Source organism: Bactrocera oleae, chromosome 5 (genome assembly GCF_042242935.1).
Source record: "Bactrocera oleae isolate idBacOlea1 chromosome 5, idBacOlea1, whole genome shotgun sequence".
Classification (NCBI taxonomy): Eukaryota; Metazoa; Arthropoda; class Insecta; order Diptera; family Tephritidae; genus Bactrocera; species Bactrocera oleae.
In genome coordinates, this window is record NC_091539.1 from 74,027,198 (window position 1) to 74,051,926 (window position 24,729).

General features: G+C 37.7%; 1 protein-coding gene across 2 annotated transcripts in view; it reads right to left on the minus strand.

Annotated features, from left to right (window-relative positions):
* Positions 1-24,430, minus strand: part of Ten-a (tenascin accessory) — a 219,474-nt gene extending 195,044 nt beyond the window's left edge. The window contains exon 1 of one of the 2 annotated variants that reach the window (XM_036365139.2): positions 23,342-24,430. The gene's annotated coding sequence lies outside the window, so the exon portion shown is untranslated. The remainder of the gene's footprint in view (positions 1-23,341) is intronic. The other variant, XM_036365141.2, reaches the window with a different exon arrangement.
* Positions 24,431-24,729: the final 299 nt, after the last annotated feature.

Genomic DNA, 24,729 nt, shown 5'->3' on the forward strand with positions numbered 1-24,729 from the left:
ATTGGAAAATTACCGTTAAGCTCCATTACCAATCTGTCATTGTCTTAGCTGTCTGCTAATCAAATCCACAATGCAAACCACAAATTAACAAACACACATTACGAGGGCTTATGTCAATGACACTTAAATGAATGTGGGGAGCCTTAGAATAAAATAAGAGCAGCTGAAATCTATCTGAGCCTTTTGTGAGGCACTTTTTAATTGAAAAGGATAAAACGACTTTATAAATGCCATTAACCACTCACATCATTTTTGCCATTTTCAGCAAACACTGACCACACTTCCTTACACTTCGGCTGTCTCAAATCTCAGTTGAAAACGAGTGGCACTCAAGCTATTGGATTGGACATTCCCTTATTTGGGACAAGCGTTAGAAACTCATTTTCACATTTTCACATTGACCACACACACTATATACACATACGCATACGAAAGTTGATATCGCCCACCAAAATAGGAAAAATGTGAATTCGTAGGCAAGCGAAACACAAAGGAACGAATGACGTAAAAGGATTCGTTCCGAAGGTTTTTTGGGATTTGTTTGGATTGTACTATATTTGATGAGCAGCAAAAAGCCATTGCAGCCAGTGTGAAATCTTGAACAAGCGCCATGTTGCTAATGCAGCATAAACAACAAATACATTTACCACAAAAATAGCTCAAAGAGAGGAGTTGCAAGAAGGGGTGACGAATGTTGCTTGTATGAAATGTGAACGCTTGGCAAATATTGTACAAAATGGAAATAGCGAATGAGAAAGGTAGAAACGAACAAAAGGTACTCTAAATGGAGCAATCCACTCTTTCTAATGCGAAAGCCTTCAGCTGACAGGTGCTATAAAAGGGCTTCAGCAATCATTCACCACTTTGATAGCGAAATGTATGACATGTTTCAAAACTTTTATATTCGTAAAATTTCCGTCTATATGTTAAAGAACCTTGTTTTCATCATTATGTGCTTTTGATGCATGTAACTGTAAGTAATATTAAGTAATCCACTGTTAAGTAACAGGAAATCATTTTCTTTTCCATTCCAATTTTTAATGTTCAATTTAGCAGTAACTATAACGGTCATAATTGCCCAGATCCAGGTACATCAGGCTGAATTGAATGGGGCTAGGTACGAAATACTGCCGGTCTTGAACGTTTCCATGTTCAAAAGATCAATGCTTTCAGTGAAATTGTCAAGTAGTAGTATTTTCCGCCGAATGATTATATTAAAAAAATTGTATGTGAAAATCTTGTTATATTTTAATTTACTTTTTTTGAATTCAAAATTTGGACCTTTTTACCTTATTCACTCTTATCTATCGTAAGAAGAAAGAGGAGTGTTACAGCCCCCAAATGCTTTGCGATAGCTGCTACAAGCGACCAAAATAGAAACTCACCTCACAAAGACAAATATCGGCTAAATTTGAATAAAATCCATTAAACTTTTTCAATTACAAGTACGGGTATAAAGCAAAAACAACTTCGGATGCAAAAGCTTCGCTCACACAATGAAATTAAAGTTCTCTTTTTTGCAAATTTCCGTTTTCCTTCCTCACAATGCTGATGCAATTGCACCACCAGAACCAGCACTCTGCCGTACATTTGTCCAATTCATGGAGCGCTGCATCAAATCCAGTCGATAATAGACAGGGGAGCACTGAGAAATAATCGCATATTTTCCTGTTTTCTGATATTAGTTTTTCATTTTCTGCCGATTGGGCAACACCGCAACGAGCCAAACTACTACACTATGGACGTGAAAGTGGTGGATTAGTGCGAGAATCGAAAGTACATTGTGAAATGAATGTGGGTTTGTCGGTTAGAAGCACAGCATCGGGAAGTTGCCGGAGTTTAACACTTTGTGCTCGATAGTGATTTATTTTCGAATTGAGGATATCGAAATTCCAGCAATTTGTAAAATATTTGCTTTTGCCATGCACCGTAAATATGTGCGATGGGCACTCAGCGTGTTAGTATACACAGTTGTTTGTTGCTTAACATAACAAAGAAGGGCTTCGTGTGTTGCTTTTGTCTATAGTTCGGTAAATCTGGTATTTTCGTCATCTGCTTGTATTTGATCACCAAACATTTGCTCAGCGGTCATCGAGAAAGGGGAAGTTTTGCTGGCGGCATGGCGAATACATAAAATGATTAAATGGGTCCAGCAGATATTAATGTAGCATGTAATGGCGTTAGGATGTGGCTACTGTTCTCCTTTTCCACAGACCACATTTCAATTGTCAACCTTGGCCACAAATACGAGATGCGCCAGTAATTTAGTTACAAGCCAACCTTTTTATTCGCTTGCCCAATAAACATTGCCATCGACCCAAAAATTATTATAATTTTCGCATTAACAACAAAAGTTCCCATTGAATTCTAAAAACTCTAAAACTACCATATATTCTCCAAAACAAATCCTAGCTAAATGCCTTCACCTAATCGGTACAACCGTTCAGAAAGGAATAGACTTTTAATATATGTACACATACATCAAGAGAAGTGAACTCATTCGGAAGTATATTACCGTCTACTTAAATAATGATTTTAAATTTTCCTGCAGATTATTCACCTATGTTCCAGTGTTCAAATCAGTGGTAAAGCGATGTCCAACTTTGTACAGTGTGAGAGCGCCTTTAATAAACATTTTTCCTAACAATTTGTCTTGTGCCACATCAGAAAAAATACTAATTTTTGGTCATGTAAATTATAACCCCCAACGGGTATTTTGACTAAAAATATTTTTATATACATATATTGATCTTTTAGTATATATAGTATACCCATCTAAATTTTGTTTTAGGATTTATGATATATTAACGGAATTAACATGTGTAAATGTGGAATATGGATGTGGTACCGCCCACCTTTGGGTGAAATCTTTCATCAACTACTTTGCCAATTTCAAATAAAATTGGTGGGTGAGGTTACCCAAGCATTTCTGGCTTACACTTTGTGGGCGAAATCGGATGACAACCACGACTACTTCCGATAAAACTAACTTTCAAATCCCATCTGATTCTTACAGTATATATTATATACAAATCAAAGATCAATGAAGTTATCGGAACAAAACTTTGAACACAGAGTTCCCTCAAGGTATTTCATCTCCAAGCGTGTGGACCGTATCGAATAATCGGTCAATCTATGAAGTCTAGTATTAAAATTGAGGGAAAATATTTTATTGATAACAGTATGCTCTTGTACCAAAAAAGTAAAATCAGATCAATACCTCCCTTAGCCCCTATATTCCGAATATAAATATTTTCAAATTACCGGTTGGCTTTATACCGTACATATCGGTCAACATGTAAGATATGTTAGCAAATATTATATAATATATCATTGGATATACCATTTTTAGTGCTGAAAACGTGCGATATCAATCCACGAGTTACCGCAGCTCCAATATACTACATACGATGGTTTTCATAAGTCCAGAATGAAATCAAGATTTCCCATCCCTTGGTTGATGCTTTCTCCATACCGCATATATTAAATTTAGCTTTTATTTGAGTTTATATTACATATACCGTATCTTATTTGAGTTATTTAGGTTGATCTTAATCATAATATTTCGGAAAGATTAAATGAAGTAAAGAATCTAAGTGTGCCTACGGCTAATAATATAATAAGTTAATAAGATAGCAAACGTAAATCGATATATGAAGCAGATCAGTGTCAAGACTTATTCGAGGATTGATCTCTACAGAAAAGCCTACCGTCGGTCAACTGTTCATATTCTGACGACGCGCTTGAAGCAAATTAAGCTCAACAGAAACAAGCGGCTTCTTAAATGGCACGCAGTCAACGGCCATGAAAGTATAATTTTTACAAAAGAACAAAATTTTACTGTTGAAAAAGTTTTTAATACACCAAACAATAAAATCTACGCAAACTTTTTCAAAGACCCAAAAAGTGCTATTCCAAGGGTTCCACGTGGTCTGGTCACCATCCAGGTGCTGTAATGGTTTAGTAGGGAGTCTAGTATAAAGGCGTTACACCTTTTCACTTTTGTGAAAAAGGGGTTATAACTAGAGAACATAGACTGTAATATCCCGCAGAAATTTGGATAGTCCCATAAAATCTTTAGTTCAAGCAGAGTCGTCAATAACATAGAAACTGTGCGTGCCGCTATTGATAAATGGCCGAAGCGTTAGTGGGCTTATGTAAAAAAAAACAAAATGTGACGATTTGTCAAAATTGAAAATGTAAACTCCAGAAGTCCTGAAATCGTTAATTGCACGTGTATTAGAGAGCCATCTGTCCATTCCATCAGTCCTCCTTTGGAACGACACCACTCCACATCGATCACTCCGCCAAATAACACATCCATTGAACGGTGTGGGGCATGTCGGCATAGTTGTATGTTAATTTTTAATGAGCAGCCTGTTTGAAGCTTGTAGCTCCGTCCAACGCAAAACTTTTCCCTAACAAGTGTGCAGGCATATATGTATACATATTATGGATATTAGCGCACTCATACACACACAAAACGCTATGAGCGTTGCTAACTTGAACGTAGCGTCCTCTCATCATCAACATGGGGCGCGGACGGCTGCGGAAGACTGTAGCTTTGACATTTCGCTGCGGTTTCGTTCTCTGGTTTTCTCCTGTCACCACATTGTAGCCGCAATTTCTGTTGTTATTGTTGGGGGCGTATCAACTGCCAACGGCAGCACCACTACTGTTTACTGCTTCTGCCATTACTGGTACGCGTGATGTTGCTGATCATTTTCTTCATATTTTTATTATTGTTGTTATTGCTTTTGGTGAACACAGTTCCCTGCGTGTGAGTATGAGTGCGTGTTGCATATTTTGTCCTTAAGCGCAGTTGTTAATTAGCGGTGAGGAAAACAAACGAACAATTTTTCGGTCTCGGTTACCGCTCCTCCGTCCCCGGCACGCCGCTTCAACTCAACCAGCCAGTTTAACTGCACTCTCATTCTTTCTACAGTTGTTTCTTCCGAGTACGCACCCACACACACACACTACGCTCAGCGCGCATACATAGTTTAGTTGCTTGTGAACTGGAAACAAGTTTGTTGGCAAACTTTTGCGCATTGCGTTTGCCCGAGCATTGCTGGTAACGGTAACGGCAAAATGCTCTTAATGTGCGGCGCATGCAACATTTATTGTGTTGCGCGCGGCAAGAGCAGAATGTCATAATTTCGCCGTACGAAATTATTGAAAAGAATTCCATAACAATCTCATTCCTGCAAAAATATGAATGAGTTGCGGCGAAAGTTTCTTCGCCAACAAAAAATTAGTGGAAACAAACTTGTTAACCCTAACTAAATTAATGGCATTCTCCAGCAAAAAAGTCCAAAAAACTTTGTGCATTTCATTTGGAACGAAGTGTTTCAGCTCCAATAATTTCACACATACTCGTACAACGTAACGGCATTAAAAATCTCGTAATTAACGGAATCATGAAAAGCTGCGACGATATCTTCAGTGCTTCGTATTCTCTTGGTCAGAAATGTTATAACTTCAGGAGATCAATTTCATGCTTTGGATAAATAAAGACAGTAATTCATCTTCTCAAGGCTTCTCCTCATTCGTCTGCATCGAATGCACATTGAAATATTTGACTTTCCTATCCCCGAAAATCAGTTTAGAGAATATTTCTGACAAGAAGTAGAGCCGACTTCAGTGTTTTCTTTCATTTGCTTTCCTTATTTCATCCTGCTTTATCGCAAATTTCGCTTGCTGGTTATCGGATGCCACCTCCCAGGCGCTTGGTATTGTCAGCGGGCAGGAAATGTTTGCAAACTGTTTCGTTTGACTGCGGGCCATCAACTTTTATTGGCTTTATTTCACTTGTTGTGCAATTCGAATAAACGTTTTACTACTGTTTCTTGTTTCCTTTCTTGTTTTCTCTTTCCTATAGTTCACATTCGCCCTATTTTGTATTCTTCTTTGCCAGTTGCCAGTTTTCGATTGGGTTTATGATTATTTTCGTCATATTTTATTCACACTTACACCTTTTGCATTCTCATATTCATCTAGTGCTTATAAGGTCGTGTTTTGTAACGGTATTTAAGTGTTGGCATTGCTTCACGCTCGAATCGTTTGATTCCTTAATGGTTTCAACCAATTGAATTCGGATTACGGTAATTTAAACCGCATATCCCCTGCAGGGCAACCCCTAATACTTATCAAGATTTGCCAGTTGTTAATACACCTGAAACCGAAGAGTTTGGAAACTTAGAATAATCCACCCTGTAAGATGCTATAACAGCAATATTTTTAAATAAGCCGCCTGCTTTAATCTTGTGTTGTTGCGTTGTATGAACTTCGTCCAGTAACAGTACTGGGAGCGGTAGAGTTTAAGTTTATGAGTTTATTTGGACGGACAGACAAATTGTTAAGAAACCTCATACAATATATGGTCAGTGCTATAGAAAAGGAAATCGACACTTATGTTACTTGGGGTGCTGCAGAAGGCATTAAGTGATTTATTTATTTCTAGGCGGGGCGTCATGAGAATATTATTCACAAATCGGTTTGCAAGGTCAGTCCCTCCAAATACTTTACAACAATGTATGCCACTTTCAAGAGTGATCTTTAAGTCAAATTGGCATTTTTGCGTTGTTGCAATGTCCTCGCATGTACGTTCGTCTTTATTCTTTGGTTGAATTGCAGCGTGCAAGTTATTGACTAGGAAAACCGTGTTTCTGTGTCAAGACTTGATGTTCCCTTGCCCGCGCTTGCCTGCATGGCGTCCAGCGTTTACCGTAAAGAATACATTTTATTTAAATGCAATTAGAGTAGAAAACAAAACGAAGGCGGACGTACAATGCAGCGAGTTGCAAATTGTCTGAGGCTTTCGTCTTACACATGAGCCCAGAATCAGCGTCGAAAAGCGTACTCGCAACATTAGTCAACAACAGCACCTTCTTTGCTCGTGCTCGCTGACGAGCCACCTATGACACGAATTAAGATTTCTTCACAGCCACAAAAGCAAAAACACTCTATTATAACCACTTAGGACCAACAAAACTGCTTTGTAATGAGTGCTAAAGGTAATGGAAAACATCGCAGCGAATTCATATTTATTCCAATTGTTACTTCCAGTCGAGAAAAAGCATTGCGGAAAATGCAGAAATCACAGCAAGAGTAACTACCAACAAACAGTTCGCAAATCAGAAGTAAACAACAACATTTATTCAAGTGCTTTGTTTGCAACACTCGTACTTGGCAACATGTTAACATGTCGGGGGATGGCTGGTATGCCCATGTACATATATGTAGCGAAACCAAAAACAAAACAGAATTTTCACGTGTCTGCATGTGTATGGCACACACATACAACGCAGGCAAATTGCAAAACACAATTGTGAGGCTACAAGCATTTTTACTCTGCTGCAAGTGGATTTGTCGTACTTCAGTGTCCACTCGAGTGTTGCAAATACAACAACACTGGGTTACTGCAGCAACCAGCCACGTATGCTTTTATGAAAACATGAGTGGTTCTCCGCGGGGACAAGGGTTCACTTATTGTGTGGCATAAACTTGCACCTTTCAATTTTCCTATTTGCACAGATTTAAATTTTAAGTTTTGTGGTTTCATTCAAATTTCAAACATAAGTCTGCGGCTGCAGTCGGTAGGGCGGCAACTGCTCAGAACTTTTGGGCAAGCTTTCCATAACCCTCCTCTATTAAAATTTTTGGTTAAACCAAACCGAATCACTACAAAATTGTTGGAAGTTTATGTGATACGAAAAGTGCACCGCAAGGACTGTATCAAAAAGTTGTAATGTCTTGTTGAGGTGGCACATAGACCGGTGGACAAGATGGCTCAATTACCGCATAAGGTCATACCGTTATAAGTCATACTATGTCGTAATACAGATGTGTAGAAATAGTATACTACCCATGTACAAAAGACAAGTAAAGGTTCAAGTAAAAAATGAAATTTTTTTCTCAATCCAACTCTTTAGACATTCTCCGATGGGCTTATGATGTGGCACACGGCACGTGTATTGAGAAATTTTCACACTCCATCAACAGACTGAAAGTATGTACTTTCAAAGCATATGCTTATCCATACCTAAGGATACTTCATCGCACCCAAAGCTTTAGGAAGCACTCCCACTTGTGAATTTTTATGGCGATACTACTCAAGTTGCACGAACAATAATAAGTGTACTGTTGTGTTGCAAGGTGCTTTACGAAATTTCAAGATATCTCGCATTTCAAATAAAATGTTCAAGGCTGGCAAATGTTTCAGTCCATACTTTGATTGTCTTGGTATTCCAAAAGCTCATCTGAAATTGCCTCATTTTGCATTTATACATGTGTTTGTTCACTCGCAGATGCAAAGCAATATTGTTAGTGCGGCTTCATTAATTCTGCATTTCCTCTCCATGGAACGCTGAAAAGTTCAGATGGCAAGAAACGAAGCCAAGTGCAAAAGAATCTTCGAGCATTTTTGTGTCCCAAATGCTCATCCATTATTTATGCGACATGCAACATCTCGGATCAAGAAATACGATTGCCAAGCAGTGAATATGCTACAACAACAATATGTTTACTCAACAAATATTGACAAACGAACCATATTGTTTTCTACACTCTCGCATACACACATAGAGACAGATGGGAATAAGTATGCGCAAAGCACTCAATAGGACGGAAGGAAATTCTGTTTTCTTTGTCGTTAAAAGTATCCGACAATCTTGACCTCGATATGGAAATTCGGCAGCCATTACCTCGCAATTACACATACACGTCATTAGCTAAGCACATATGTATGATGAACAATGCTAGTATTTACATAAAAATGTGACAAATATGCAACCGCATGAGTTGAGTGCTTCTAAAGTGTCTACAAAGCTTGGCCTTAGGCTTCACGAAAGATAATGAAAATATGACCTCTGCTGTCACTCTACAGATTGGAGTATGTGTCTGAGAACCACCGAAAAAGTCGTAGCGAGAAAATACCTTTCAAATGCTCCTTGCCTCCGATAATTAATGGGCAGACTTTGAAGAAAAAGCTAAAAAAGACAAAAGTGTTTGACATTTATAAGCTCTTGGACAGGACATTTAATTTACCGGGATTACTAAATTCCGAGCATTCTAAATTACTGCTAACAAGTATGAAATGATTAAACAGTGTGTGCTTTTATTTTGTTTAGTTATATACAATAAATTTAAAGACTTCACCAAACTCGGTTGCTAAAACTTGGTATTCCGTATTCCGGCTCCAGGCAACTGCAATTTGAAGTGTGACCAAAAAAATAATATGTGAACGTCGTAAAGTCAATCTTAATTTCGAATTCACAATTCACAGGCTGATTTTCTTCACTCCCAATGGAGGTAAAGCCAGATTAACCCGCCTTTACTAAATTCTCGATAAATTTCTCTGTTTGCGATTTCAGCAAAGACAAGTTAACTGATTTGGCAGATCATTGAATTCGTCTCGAAAGCAGCAAAGTGCCGACAATGAAGCGTGGAAATTCGAGCATGTCGCTTTGCCGATGAGTATCTCAAAGCGTATCAACGCACATAAGTTTTAGACAAGACGAGCGTCAACAGCGAAGCCACCACGTAAGCACAATAGCAACAAAAAAATCCAAATACATTATTTTAGCAAAACTGCAAGCACAGGGAAATGTAAAAAAGCGCAATCGATTACGTTTTCGCTGCTCGCAGCCTGGTGCGGGACACGTCGTAACGCGGGGGAAGAAAGGAAGCTCTCTACCTTACCAACAGCACAGATACAAGCCATGCTCCCTGCTGCACAGGCTATTATCAAGTTACGGCAACATCCTGATGGGAACGGTAAATATAAGTCACCTTGACTTCCTAGAATTTATTTACATTTGCCATTAAGCACGCCAACCGATATGCATATGTATATATTGTATTATATGTATGTTTGTACATGAAATACTTTGCCTGCGCCACAACAGTGAATCATTCGCTGTTTGTGTCTCAAGCACGCACCGCATAGACTCTGGAAGTTTAACAGTCGCCAGAGAGACCTTTCGAAGTTTGTGGTTCCTTGCCATCAGTCAGTTGAACCATTAGTTAAGCAAGATTGGTGTCTTCTCTCTTCTGGTGTTTCTGTTTAACTTCAATAATTTAGTTTGTTAGAAACCGATCAACGTCAGAATTTGTGCTTACAGTTAAATCGTTAAATTATAACGTAGAAATTATGAATGGAAAGAAAGTAAACTGGTTAAGAACAACGTTTGAAAAAAACAGTAGGATATACGAGTATTTTAAGCTCTTGATACAAACATTTTAAGTCAGTTCCAATCTCTTGATCATGTCAACTATGTCATTAGTCGTATTTGCAATTTTTTATGGAACCAGAAAACAGGACTTTTGGAATTTGAATTCTTCTTAATTCCAACAATTCTTCGATGATTTTTCATAATGAATGTTAGAAAGCGCTCAATTTGACATGAACCTTAATGTGAAAATACATACTGCATACTAAGACGATTCGGATCCGGTCATACATTGTACCGAAATCTTAGGTAAAAAAAATTCTCAATAAAAGTAATACGTTTCCAAATTAAATATGCTAACTGTAGCCACATTTCTATCAACACATCAGTTTACTATCAAAGTTTTTTAATGACGCAAATGTATTCAAAATCACGAAGTCTTCAGAAGAATCGCTGAGTGAATTACATCAAAAGTTTCTTAACTTTGTCGGCAATAATTCGGCAACCGTAACAAATACCGTTGGCCACTTGTTGGCATTCTGTTCTCGAAAAAGTGTCACACCGGAAAGAAGTAAAATAACTTTTCCCCACCGACGATGTCGCTGCTCCTCGACTTAGAATGAGCCAAGTAGGGGATAAAGTAACCTTTAAACGATCTCACTCTCTACACGTTTTCTAAATTTTATTATTTTCTATTTATATTTCACCTTCCGCTGATTACAAAGATGTTGGCAATCGCACATTTTGCCACACAAGGGCGTATCTTTCAAGCAATATGTTCATTTGGCCATGCATAAGTCTGTTTGCTCTACTCGACGCTTGTGCTCCAAGTCTATGAATTATTTCAATGTCATTGTAAGTGCCATATATGGAGTATAGTCTTTCGAACTTCTCATCCCTTATGTGGTAAGAGCCTTGATCGGACAAATTCAGCGACCTACAAACTTTAAATCTATTAATGCCAAATATAGAAGTTACGTACTTTATTTCTAAATTCAAACTCGAAAGATTTAAATCAGAACCGTGCACACCACTCATAAGTTCAAAAAAGGAATAAAAGTAAAGCCTTTATTATACCCTAGCAACATGTTGCTACAGAGTATAATAGTTTTGTCCACTTAACGGTTGTTTATATCCCCTTAAACTAATTAAGATAGAGATATAGATATATAGACAGGTATATATGAATAATGACGATAACGAGACGAGTTGAAATCCGTCCATCCGTCTGTTCGTGCAAGCTTTAACTTGAGTAAAAATTAAGATATCTTGATGAAACTAGTCACATATTTCTTGTCACCATAAGAAGTTCGTCACGTTAGATGGTCGTAATCGGATCACGGTCACGCCCACAAAACGCCATTGTATTAATGAGGGGCATCTTCGGACTAAAAATGTTTAAAAAATGAGCGTGACCCCTCCCTCTAATAAGTTAAATGTATATATCTCCTAAACCATTTAATCTATATCACCCAAATTTTCACAGAATATATACTTTTGACGCCTTTTACTAATAACGGTTATGTTAAAAACTGCTAAAAGTGCGATTAATCGATAAACAAAAAGTTAGAGATATTAAATTTTATATCCGAGATGGCACGAGAGGGCGTTATAGGAGCCGGTGTCAAAATTAGACAATGGGCGTGGAACTGCCCGGACTTACTCGACCAATTTTCAGTAGATATCATTGTTATAATATTTCTATGTTATGTTTTAACGCCGCCTACTTCCTATAATACAACTTTAAATTCCATCTGATTCTTTCACTTTCCAGTATTCAAATCAAGCTCCAATTAAAGGATTTCAAGTCTAAATATTGTAATATTGCCAAAATTTAACCATAACTGTTTAAGCCCCCAGATACTGAAGACTTGGACCAGTGAATATAGCTGACTTTTTACCGAATTGAAATTCGGAGAGAAGCCTTTCCAGTATGTGTGAATCAGGTCAATACTTTCCCTAGCTTATAAAAAATGTAAGTATATAAGTAAGCGAGCACACTCGCACTATTTAAAAGCTTAAAAATTTAAAGTTCTTCCGGCTTTAACCTCACTCAGATGAGTCCAAATAAAAAAATTATATATAATTAAATATAATTTTTTGATGCCTTTGACCTTTCCATCTTCTTTCAAGGAGACACGATCCTTAAAGAAAAAGCTAGTGCTAATAAATTACAGTTGTGGTAACTTCTAGCATCTTAGAATCCGCGTTTCTAATAGCTTTTCCTAAAAGAAGTTATCCATCAGGGGGAACGTAAAAATTAATCTGAAGAGACTTAAGCCAAACAAATATTTAAGCACAGCGACATGAACTTTATATACAACAAAAACTTAACCCCACTTCTATACAACTCTTCGCTCAGAAGCGATCTCATAATTTATTTAGGCTCTAGAAATTAGTATTCTCATTACCACTTTTATTTTAGCACAAATTTCATGTTTTATTTCGTTTTTATTGCTATCGTACGCAGCATTTCAAGAACCTGCGGATCTGCAACGAACGGTTTTTTTGTTTTTCATTCGCGAAAAGTGCATATTATTTAAGCATTTACACAAATAAATATATATACGCCACGCAATAGGAAAATACGGGTCACGTTCCTTTATTTACTGTGGACTTGCAACTACGCTGTGAAAACTTTCCTTGCGGAGGCAGTTCATTCCGGAAATTATTTTATGATTTATAAATTTTACGATTCGCGCACAGAAACCTCCCACGTACGTGTGCGTAGCCTCGGAGCCGCGCACAACAAGGGATCGACGCAGCCAACAGTGGTCAGTCATTGTCACTGCCAAGCGGTCTTCGGGCTGAGCAGCAATCGAGAAAAGAGTCGGATCTGCGAAGGAAGCAACGCAATACCACAGACAAGTGTGCACACTCTCGTGCATCCAAACATTCACTCACAAGTGAAATCACACACATAGATAGCACACAGACTTAAGCAAAAATGTATGTGGCTGCTTGCCACCAGGTAAGTCCACCTATGCTTCGGTTGTGAGCAGGCACAGCTATCTTTGTGAGGGCTTTCACATGTACATAGCAGAAGTCACTTTTTGTTTTTGCCTTTATTTTGAACGCCTCAGACACACGCATACACTTGAAAGTAAGTTAGCATTCACTTACGTGTGTGTGCGTTGGTCACGCAAGGGCGATAAAATATAAAATGCACCAACAAAGCCGTAAGCGAAAATGAAATGAACGAAGAAAGTGAAATTGAAAGTGAAGCAAAGCAAAAGGCGGCAAATGGGGTGAAGGCAAATTAAGATATCAGCATGTCCTCGCATTTAAATAAATTTAATGGCGTTTGCTTTTTTGGTGCACCTTAGCGCAAGAAGGCATTTTCTTTTTTAGTTTCACTGTCCGTCTGCCTGAAATTAAAATTGTGTCAACAGCACCGATACTATCAGCCACTCGCAGAGTATTTGGTGAACTGTTGGTTGTTGTAGCGAGCACAAAATTTACTAATGTTAATTTTTTTATTTTTCTTCTTCACTGCTGACCTACAAGCTCTTTAATATGATTTATAGCGGTCTTTTCAAACTGCAATTTTCAATATTAAATGCACAGAACTCTATTTTCAATTGTTATCAAAATATTGGACTAGCTTAACCCACCAACCGAGTTTCACAGAGCAACTACACATGAGTCATATGCGGGGCAACCATTTACATATGTAAACACTTTGCAACAAAACCAAAAAGCTCCCACACTGTGTTGATACAAAGCCCACATGAACTTATTAAATAGAATTTCTGAATCATCCCCTGCCGCAATCGATAGTGCCAGTGCCAGGATAACAGGGCTGCATTTGGCAGCGAACAGACTCTGCTTTCGTAATCATTACAAGCCCAAATCCCATCCTCTGCACCCACTCACAAACGCATTATGCACTCCACTCCGAAGTATTTTCAGCTCAATATTATCAAATTTGTATTGTGTCGGCATGAATTGGCAATTATTCCAAATTTACTGCATATTCGAGCAACTGTGAATGCAAAGCTATCAAATTAGTTAAGCCTCCATAAGTTACGCACGCACATATCTGTGCGGCATGGTAAGTTTTGCAGTGAATTAATAAAGAATAATTGCAAGTGTATAGAATTTACACAATTTGCCCAACAACGACTAGTTGTTGCAATTAAAATAAATGGAAAGCAATAGCCACCGGTAAGTTTGGTGTAACAGAAGCTGAGAACTTACCATATTCGATATATATGTATAAACGAATCAACATCTCAAGTCGATGCCGTTCGAAGCTCTTAAAGAGGACCAAATTCTAGAAAATAATGATGTGCTGGAAAGCGTATTTACATAAATTATCAACAAATATTATATATTTTTAGAAGTTAACCACTCACTCAAACTTGCACCATTTAGCAGCCGACTACACAGCCCGCGGCATTTCCAGCATCCTAAAACTTCAACCATTTTGCATTATAACGTAAGCACTTTTAATTTGTATTTGTTGTTAAAATACTTATAAATAATTCAAAGGACCAACCATTTATACATTTTTAAACTCCTCTGGGACTTAATTGATTTATTACAATGTGCTTTTGCAACGCAATAAACCATGTTTGCTCCCATTCAAATGCATTTCATATTAAAGCGCCTAACTTCGCAATAAAAGGTGAAAAATTGTTATCGGCAGTTCCGTAGTTATCGTCATTCGATTAATCGTAAACAAGCTTCCAAAACTTTACGAAGGAATAAAATCTCCGAAATCAAATTCAAAGCAAAGGATTAAACAAGTTATTGGATAAAAAATATGTATCAGTAACAGCAACTAAATAGACAACATACAAACTTTCCTTACTTTACCTGATTACATTGATTTCTTACACTTAGAGCTTTCTATGGGAACTATTTTCAAATTTAGAAGTAATCTTGGCACTAGCTTCGACACGAAATACTTTCATATAATAAAAGGCGTGAATTTATGGCTATTAATTTATTATTAATTAAAAAAGTACAAATAATGATTTTGAACGATCGTAATAGCTGACACTCTAAAGATATCTGATTAACGCTTGGGCATATCGTTGATAAATATCTGGGCATTCGAATCTTTATGTCTTAAAATAGTGAGAACGTTGGCAAATCTACTTAAAATTACTCCCTAATTAAATACCGCATCTGGCTTCAGCAACTTTTGTCTGTCCTCAGACGTTAAGAAAATGCTCGCTGGAAAGGTATTCACTGACTATAAATATATGATCACAAGCATGATGCCATAAAGGCCTAGGTGCGATGAGTCAGATAATACTACCTACCTATTACAAGAATAAGACACAAATGTTCGAAGATTACTATAATCAGCCCTTCATAACAACTACAATGAATATAAAACCGAATGTTATTAAAAAATATTCTTTGATTAAAATAAATTCAACTATTATGCTTGATAAATTGAAATGAACAAATTGTTTGTATGCAAAATATCTAAGACAATGATAGTACTTTGACAAAACCTAGTTAGCAAAATGTTCTAAATGGCCATCGTAAATATATTTTGCAAACATGTTTTAATTGAATGGATACACATTTTTCTTTTGGACAATTTCCAACATAATTTTCCACACCGATAAGACTCCAAGACTCTTGACAAGCATCGTACACGTATACCTTCACTAATCTGAACAAAACTGTCGCATTTAAAATAACTGGATTATGCTGCTCAAGTCGACGTCGATACCTCAATTAAAGCTGCCACCGAAAATCCTATTACGCAACCATCTTCCTACACATTAAAACCTCAAATGCACACCTCTAACTTTTTTAGCCATCTCCTCAGTGGGTCTTCCCTTTCATTGTTGCTGTCGCTGCAAATAGGCCAACTGTATCATTCAATGTTGCCACAAAATGCCACAATCATGCAAATGACATCGGGTAGCCATTCGGCAGCTTTTAGAAAATTTAATCTGCAAAAATACCAGAAAGGGGTCCATGCTTCGAGCTTTGGCACATCATGTGTGGAGATGTCCACACGCTCATATGCACCTGCTCCTCGATTATGCTCGCACACGAACTAAGTCTTCCAAAGCCATGGCAAACGAACAGCTGGGAATTCAACACAATGAGTGGAGTGGCATGTTGTTTTTGTTGTTGTTATGGTGCGTTGTTGATGCTGTGTCACTCTATTGTCAGCATTAAGGATATTAATATCTCTGCCACACACCCAGCCACAAGCACATTTCGGTAACCCTAGACACACACAGAAAGGGAAAGGTTTCACTTAAGCCGTAAAATAATTAAAATTAAAAGGATATCGTTGCACTTTCGTACTTAATGCTTAAGGCAAAGTGCGACAGGTTAGTAGGAAAGCTCCTTGTGTTTATGGGACTCACAACATCTGCAATTTTAATAGCGTTTTAAGTTTGCATATTTCAAATCCAAAGTTGTACCGTTACATTTATCCCCATTTATTGAAGTGTGCTTGTCAAGCAGTTGGAGTATTTGCTTTATCAGATATATCTTAGAGGAAGTGTCTCAAGAAAGCTGAACCTTCGAATATGTACATTAGAATTAGAACCTACAATGCATAAAAGCCTTGAATACACACTGCAAATCGATTTCAGAACAATTCTTTGGAGTATTTAAAATTTATCAAGAATTTGTCTTTTAGAATGTTGCAAATGCTGAAATGGGTTTCCAAGAACTCTTAATAGATATGAGCATTACTAACATTATGTTCACGAAACATATCTGTCCTCAGCTTGTGCAGCTCCATTTACAAGTAACCCCTTCCCACACGAAGGCCCAAACGTCGGCTAATGAACTGCACAAAATTTCTTTAAAGACCGCAACTCGCAATCGAAAAACTCATTTATCACAAAGTGCAAATCCCTTCATAAATTTCTATGCTCGAAGTGTTAAGAAATACGATAAGACGGTAAAATCTCCATGTAATGCTGCTAGTCATGGTGAGCAACAAACAGTATAATGGCAGCAGCAAAATGCTAACAACATGTAAACATTAATTTTTGGTAAGAGCTCAAAATCATCCTCAGCGCTGCGTCGATGCCAGGCGGCCGCTATGGAAATGTTATTTATTTCTTCCCGTAATGCCTTGCCAAAGCAGCGACGACACCACGGCAGCTTCAAATAGGTTCTTTATTACAGCTTTTATTGTCATTAAATGCACGCACACTCGCTTGCAAAATTCCGAGCTCGACAATTTCTTCACTCTCAACGAAAAACACATGCTCCCAGCAGGTAAAGGAATAACACTGGGGCCGAAAAGAGTAGACCGTGTAATACACAAGCAGTACTCAAATTGGCAAAGAGGTTAACTGCAACACTTTTGAGCACTTACGTACACATAACCGTAACTGGATTATAACCAAATTTCCGAGAATTATTAGAAATGCGTAAAGAGCACAGAAGTTCGGTTATGACTGCCGTCCCCGTGTACATCAGGAACCAGTCTTGGCGCCCTTAGCACTTCAAGGAGATTCGTGAGTGTACATGATTGTGAGTGTCTGCGCAATCTTGTTGAAGCGCTTTATTGTTGCGTATACGCCCTGTCGGCCCTCCCTCTGCTGCAGTCGTCAGCAATTAGACTTCGCCAGACACAGCAAATAACTCTGGTGACAACTGAGTAGTCCTGCGCTTACAACAATTTATGCTTCTATGTATTTTTTGCACTCTGAGAGTGTGGCCGAAGTGGGAGAATTTATGTACTATCTTAAATATTATATAAATAACTTTGGCGTTATAAGTGCTGCAGTGATAAAACAGGAAGACGAGCAGAGCAAATAATTACTAGCACACATAAATCAACTACATTCGCTATTAGCCTTAGTACTGCTGGTATTACACACATACATACATACACGGGAACAGTATGCTTGAGTTATAATTTTGGATGGTTTTGGAATGTTTCCCTTGAAATAATTGCAAAATTTAATTTGACTTCTGAAATAAATGTTAGCTTCTTTATTTTCCCTAAAAGTTTTAAATATTTTCTAATGGCTGTTCCTTTCCAATCACTTTCATTTATTTGAACTTCGTCAAAATAAACAAAAATGTCTTTGCAACAAAGTTTTCAGAGGTTGCAAAGATTTTTTCACAGTTCACAAGTCAAATGCTAGGCAAATTAAATGCGGAATGTATAACTAATTTGAAGATTAATTTGAGAATGTCAATGCGAACATTTTCACAACTCCTCAAATGCTCTTACCACCTAGTCCAAGCTTTTCACCTCCCGGCCTGCTCATTAGGCAGACGTCTATTGTATCACGTCTTGAATGCGCCTCACAGGAATATTTCTCGTTCCAGTAGCTTGAAGCATATGGATTTGCAGTCGTGAGGTTAACATAATTGGAGTGTAACTGTCCAGTACCCAATCAGCCATGTAACCAAAATACGCAAGCCCTCTGAATATTTAGAACACAGCAAGAGAACAATTAGGACATTTTAACAGCATCGATTTCTCTGAAGCTATTGTTCAGTGCACTCCAAATTTCTTGTTAAAACAGAAGGTAGGTTTTCTGCTTTTTTGTATTACTATTTTTCACTGCCGATAACTACCAATATTTTATTTTTGTATTTGTTTTCATGTTCTCCTTGTACAGACTTTAACTCGAGTACTGCAACACCGTCTTTTCTTCTTTGTGGCGTCGTTTATTTTGATTTCGACTTGTTTGCAAGCAATTTATTTATTGCCACATCATAAATTTCAGCATAAAGCCATTGTGGAAAAGAGCTGTTAATGTTCTTTAATGTTCGTGTTACCTTACCGAACGCACTAGTTGCAGATGATTCTTGTGGTTGTTGCGTTGTTATCATGTTGCCACTTCTGCTATCCTTGCTACAGTCAACCGATTTTCCTTTACTTCCGGTCTTCAACTTTTGGCCATTGAAGCTACGCCAACTCTCTCGCCAACATAAATTACCCATGAATTAATTCACGAACTATTTAATTTAATGATCGCAACAAAATGGAAATGCTCCCCATAACCTTGTGGAAGCCTGTAACAATCACAGCAAAAATCTATTTATCGCCTATCAATGCATTTGACTTTTAATACCAGAAGTTTCTAAATGGCTTGGGATCTTTTAGCAGATAACTGTTACTATTTGGTCAAGAGTAGTCTCATTTCTACCAATTTCTAAAGAATACAAAACTTCTAAGTAATTAGGACCATCAGAATCTACTCCTATAAATTATTACGCCGCTGTTGGCGTTATATGCCTAGTAGAAGGTTCGTCCTGATTTAAGCCCTTATAAATGGCGGATAGGTTATTTTAGAAGATTTTTATGTCAGAACTACCAGCAGTTGAAAAAGACGCGTCAGCGGTTAAAGCGCCACTCACACTTGCATAGATGCATGTGCATACATATTTACCCACAATTTCGCCGCCATGTTTCAAGGTAGAGAAAGTTCGGAAATTGCGACACGAAGGTGCAATAAACTTAACGACATGTCATTTGAGATTCTGCTAATGCCAGTGCGTCAACGCTAATGGCAGTGACGCAAGTGTGTACAAAAAAATAAAACAAGAACAAAAACAAAAACGAAAACGAAAGCAAACAAACAGAAATCAACTTCGAACAAAATTCATTCAGTTAATGGCGAATTAACGTAATTAGTGATTAACGCGCAAAAGCCACAACAACAAATACCCCAAATTCGTGCAACCACTGACAACACAATAGAGCAGCAGAAATTTTGGATAAGCAACGAAACTTAATTCGCGCAAAGGCAGCCGCTGAAGACGGGCATAAAACTGTTATTGCAGTCACGTTTGACATGTCATTTCTTTCAATTTACTTGCACACTCCAAGGAGCATATGGCCAAGAAGCCAAACACCCACACAGTCGCTGAAGTCCAACTGCCAATTTTATAGCATCACCTCTTTTTGCCGACTGAGTGATGAATTTCAATCAGAGCCTGAAAGATTATGACATGAATGGAGGACGATATTATTTTCTCCTCTCATCAGCACGTCAAAGTGTTCAGGGCTAAATAAAGGAGAAAGTTTTTAAAATAAAAAACAGGCAAACACACAAAGAGGCAAAGAGACGGCAGCAATGGCAGCAGAGTAATAATAAATGAATAAAAAATGAAATGGAAAAGAACATTAAAGAGAGCAGTTAATTAAAATAGTAATTAAGAGTGACAGGTGCATTCATTTCCCTCTTTTCGACAGGCAAATAATTTGTGCGACTCTCCCTCCGCCCGTCAGACAGAAGTAACGAGCTCGATGGTCGCGACTACAACAAGTATGAACTGAAACAAAATACTTTTGGATGCAAGTTTTTCTTTGGCAACAAGTGTTTGTAGACTTTTATGAATGGATGGGACTGAGGGGAAAGTGACTTGAGCTGAATGGTTTCTCTGAAGTGGGTCATGCTGAGCCATGTTGAAAGGCGACAGCCAGCAGACTGTCACGAAATCGGATTAAAACCAAGAAAAATATCGCTATGTTTAATACAAAGTTAGTCATTTAGAATTAGAACAGAGGAACAAAATCATGCTATATATTTAGACATTTTAATTTTCTATTCTATATCTCATCCATAATTACAGAATAAAACGTATATTTTGACGGTGATACTTGTATGTCCTGTGTGACTTCATGCTAACGATACAAAGCAAGCTCTTCATAAAAAAGGGTCCAACTAAATCTCCGGATCATTACCGATGCTTAATTTACCTACCGGGAGAAAAAATGTGAAATCACAAGATATATGTACATACATATATGTATATTATAGGTATATAACCTACTGCAATACTTTCATTCAACATTTGCATCCACGAAAGCCATGTGTCTCCCGTTTCATTTTCTAAAGCTCACTATTAATTTTTCCATTTGTTTGCGATGTGCGACGCACCAATTATTTGTCTGTTTCTTCCAATTAATCCACATACAGCCATCCAATGCCAAGCCTCAGCTCTTGATGGTGTGAAAATAAATATTCGATACATTCAAAACAAATTACTCGCTACATGTAAATATGTATCAAATACATATATGTATGTATGTATATTAGGGTGGATAAAAAAAAAGAATGTTTCTCTTTTTTCGCTTTGTACTCTGTAAAATTGGTTGATTGACAGCTCTTAGAAAGGCTATCCAAGTATGAGCTCTTAATTGTAACTGGAAGCTCCTCCGACTAACGGTTTCCTATTTTTTTTTCTTATTATTAGATAGGAAAATTCATATCTCGCTTTCAACTACTTGAAAACATATCTCTGAGAACTGGTCTCTTATGGATTTTTCGTAATAATTTTCGTAATTTGTTCTTTTTTTTAGTTTTATAACTCAATGAAAAAAAATATAATTTTAAACTAACAGAGCTTATAGGCTTACCATATAGGACACTTTATGCTTTTTGCTTTTTTACCCACCCTAATGTGTATGTATATGTGAGTATGCATGTGTATGTGGACACACACTAAAGTGAATTTATGTCGTCAGCAGAAATTTATGCCCAAGCACAGCCGCTCAACGCTTCTAAAGAGAATATTTTCATTGCTGCCTAGCAGAAACGGCCAAATATTTAATAAAAATTATACTGCGATATAGCAACTACAAAATAAATAAGTTAACATCGAAGAAATTAAACGTGTAATTCTCATAGACCCTGAAATTTATAGCCGTCCTGCGAGCTATTCCCACAGTCGAACGGCCCATAAATCCAGCAAAGTACCACACCGCTGAGCTAATGCGAAACTGAATGGAAATTGTGAAATAGCATACAAGATCTATGAACTGCTTTAACAGATTACAAGTTCTTCTGTTTATACCTTTGAAAGCTTTCGGAAATCCTACATTCTACGAAAATTTCGCTGTGATTTTAATTTCATTACAGACGCACTGCACCTGCATTGGAGTGATGTGCCAGGGCAGGATTTTTGTAGCTACCAGGCTGTCTGTCCTCCACAGTGATAAATACTTAATATACCCAGAGTCCTCCAAACTTAATGTCACTGAGCAATGTAAAGTAAAGTCATTTGCTTAATTTAGCTCTTCCATAGTAGCTATTCGTGAACTTACACATGTCTCATTTTCGTTGTTATTCACTCAGGTTCCCGCTTGCTTAAAAATGACACTCATACGCTCTGCCGTACTTCTTTTCATAAACACTAGATAACAAAGGAAAGCACAATACTAACTTCCCTGCCCAAATATTTTACTGTTTGTTATTACGTGTGTTGCAACAAACAGTGGCACATCAGCGCAGAAGGGAACTGCTTCATTCAATGGCTAGCGGCCTCATTCGATACATAAATATTGAACAAAGCAAAAGCGGTAACAATAAAAAGTAGTGAAAATATGTTGGAAATACATTTTTAAAGCAGAATAACTGGATAACGGTGATTTCGAATTTGTTTTCGTTTCATTAAAAATTGATTGCGTTGTTACACATTGAGTAAATATTTGCAACGTGGCTCTGAAACTGCTTTGGCAAGCGAATAAGATACGTACTCAGATCGGCATACAAGAGAGTCACAAAGTACAACAAAGCTTTTAGCATCAAATTTGGAGGTACACATCTTGGCACATATATCCTTAGGTTGTATATACAATTCTCGGCAGACCCGGAAGACTTTCTGCGTACTCAATCACATAACGAAAGGAACTTTCAACTAGTTTTTCAAGGTTAAATAAACAATTAGATGACCGAATTACATTTCGGGATCAGTAAGAAGACGGAAGGTAAATTATGCTAAAATGTTGGAAATAGACCACTAAAAGCCAATCTAGAAAGACGTCTCGGCTAAAAATCGGTTGAAGGCTCTGATTTTTTGACAGGTAACTCGAACTAGGAGGGCTAAAAGGGCAGCGCAGTGGTGCAGTATAATTTTTTGGAAAATTCTTTAAATGTAAACAAAACTTTCATATACCCGCCATACCCGTTCCTCAAGGAAGAAAGAAGGCTATTTGGGAAGTGTTGAAATCGTACTCAGCTTGAACTCCATTTCACTAACTATTTACAAAAAATGTATCTTCAGTTTGAGTTACAGTCAAATAATTACCAATAATCGTTTATGGTCCGATAATTTTTCTTCAAACTTGTCGTTATTTGAAGAAATAATTTCATACAAAATCAGCGTTACGATAAGGAAATTTAATCAGCAGACCATTAAAGTTAATTACTCCGTTAATAATTCAGGATTTCAGACGCAATCTACTGAAATAATAAAGAGCTCACCTTTTCAGTTACAACACGCTGGCAATGCTGACTATGAAGCCATTACATCCAAGTACGGAGTGTCGTAAAGTTGGTTGGTGTATATAATAAAATATTTCCAAGTTAGTGTAAATCACTTATCTATGATGATAGGTATAACCACCCAGCTCAATGAGCAAGCGAACTTCCACTGTATCCAAAAAATAGAGTTTAAATTCACTCAGTAATTGCAGCTTGTTGCGCACCTTTTATACACTTTCACTTAGAATGGTTAGATACCCACCAGCACTTGTTTGCAACACTTCCGATACACAATTAAACGATTTGCCCACGGATCGGATCTTAATCGGTATTCTTTATAATAATTCTACCATGAATGGCTGTACACAACGACTTATGTACATATTCTCTACAAATTCTATTAGAGGAAACGATGTAGAGTTCTGCGACCTAAAGTGAGGAGGGGCCATAATCATTATGACTTTTGCTTTAATTTTGTTGCCCTGCACACACAGTGATTTAGATGATAACGGGAATTCGCAAAATGGTGGGATTTCTAACACGCAATGGTATCGAAACAAATCCGCTTTACACCCTAAAAGTGCGCACGGACACCCGAAAAACACACGCCCGCACAAACTTTCTCATATTTTTATATTTCCGATTTTCTGCTTCGTTTTCGAGGCTACGTTTTCTAGTTTACCACTGCGACAAATTCTACTGATTTCTGCTGTTGTTGGTGTTGTAGTTGTTGCTCTTATCATTTGCTATTTAGTTTTACCCCGGATTCATCTTCACTCAGGGCACAACAGCGGAAAATCCGCTTTGACGCGCACACACACGAACACGAGAGGTTTCCGCGCGAGATCGCGGCGATTGTATCGTGGCGAGGTGAAGCAGCCGACTCACATGGCGTATGAGTGACATTTAATTTCAGCCGGCGTATACCATTTACACAACACTGCCGCACGCTGGCATCACAAGTTGAGAATAGCTGCCGAATCACAAAATATTGCGGTGCTTGGCAAAATAATCCTTAGCGAGTTGCTTCTGAGGTGGTTAATATGGACGCCTCGGCAACAACCGGTTTTCATTCACACATTTAATCCAAAATTTATTTTTTATTTAGATATTTATGCTTTCACTAATTCTTTAGCACACAAGCACTTATTTCAAGTGCGGTTTACTTTTTCCGAAAACCTAAAGAAACACTTGCGAGTCTCTCTAGTCACCAGCGTTTTCCCGCCTTATCCGACGCAAACACGTTATCGCTTAGAATTCCGACGTCAACTAGTCTCGCGCGTTGTTCACAAACTGACGTGCTGTTTTCTTCTTTTGAGCTCTTTCGCATAGCCTGTGTCGGCATGTCTCGTGCCTTCAAATGTCAACAAACTATTACCAGCCCCAAC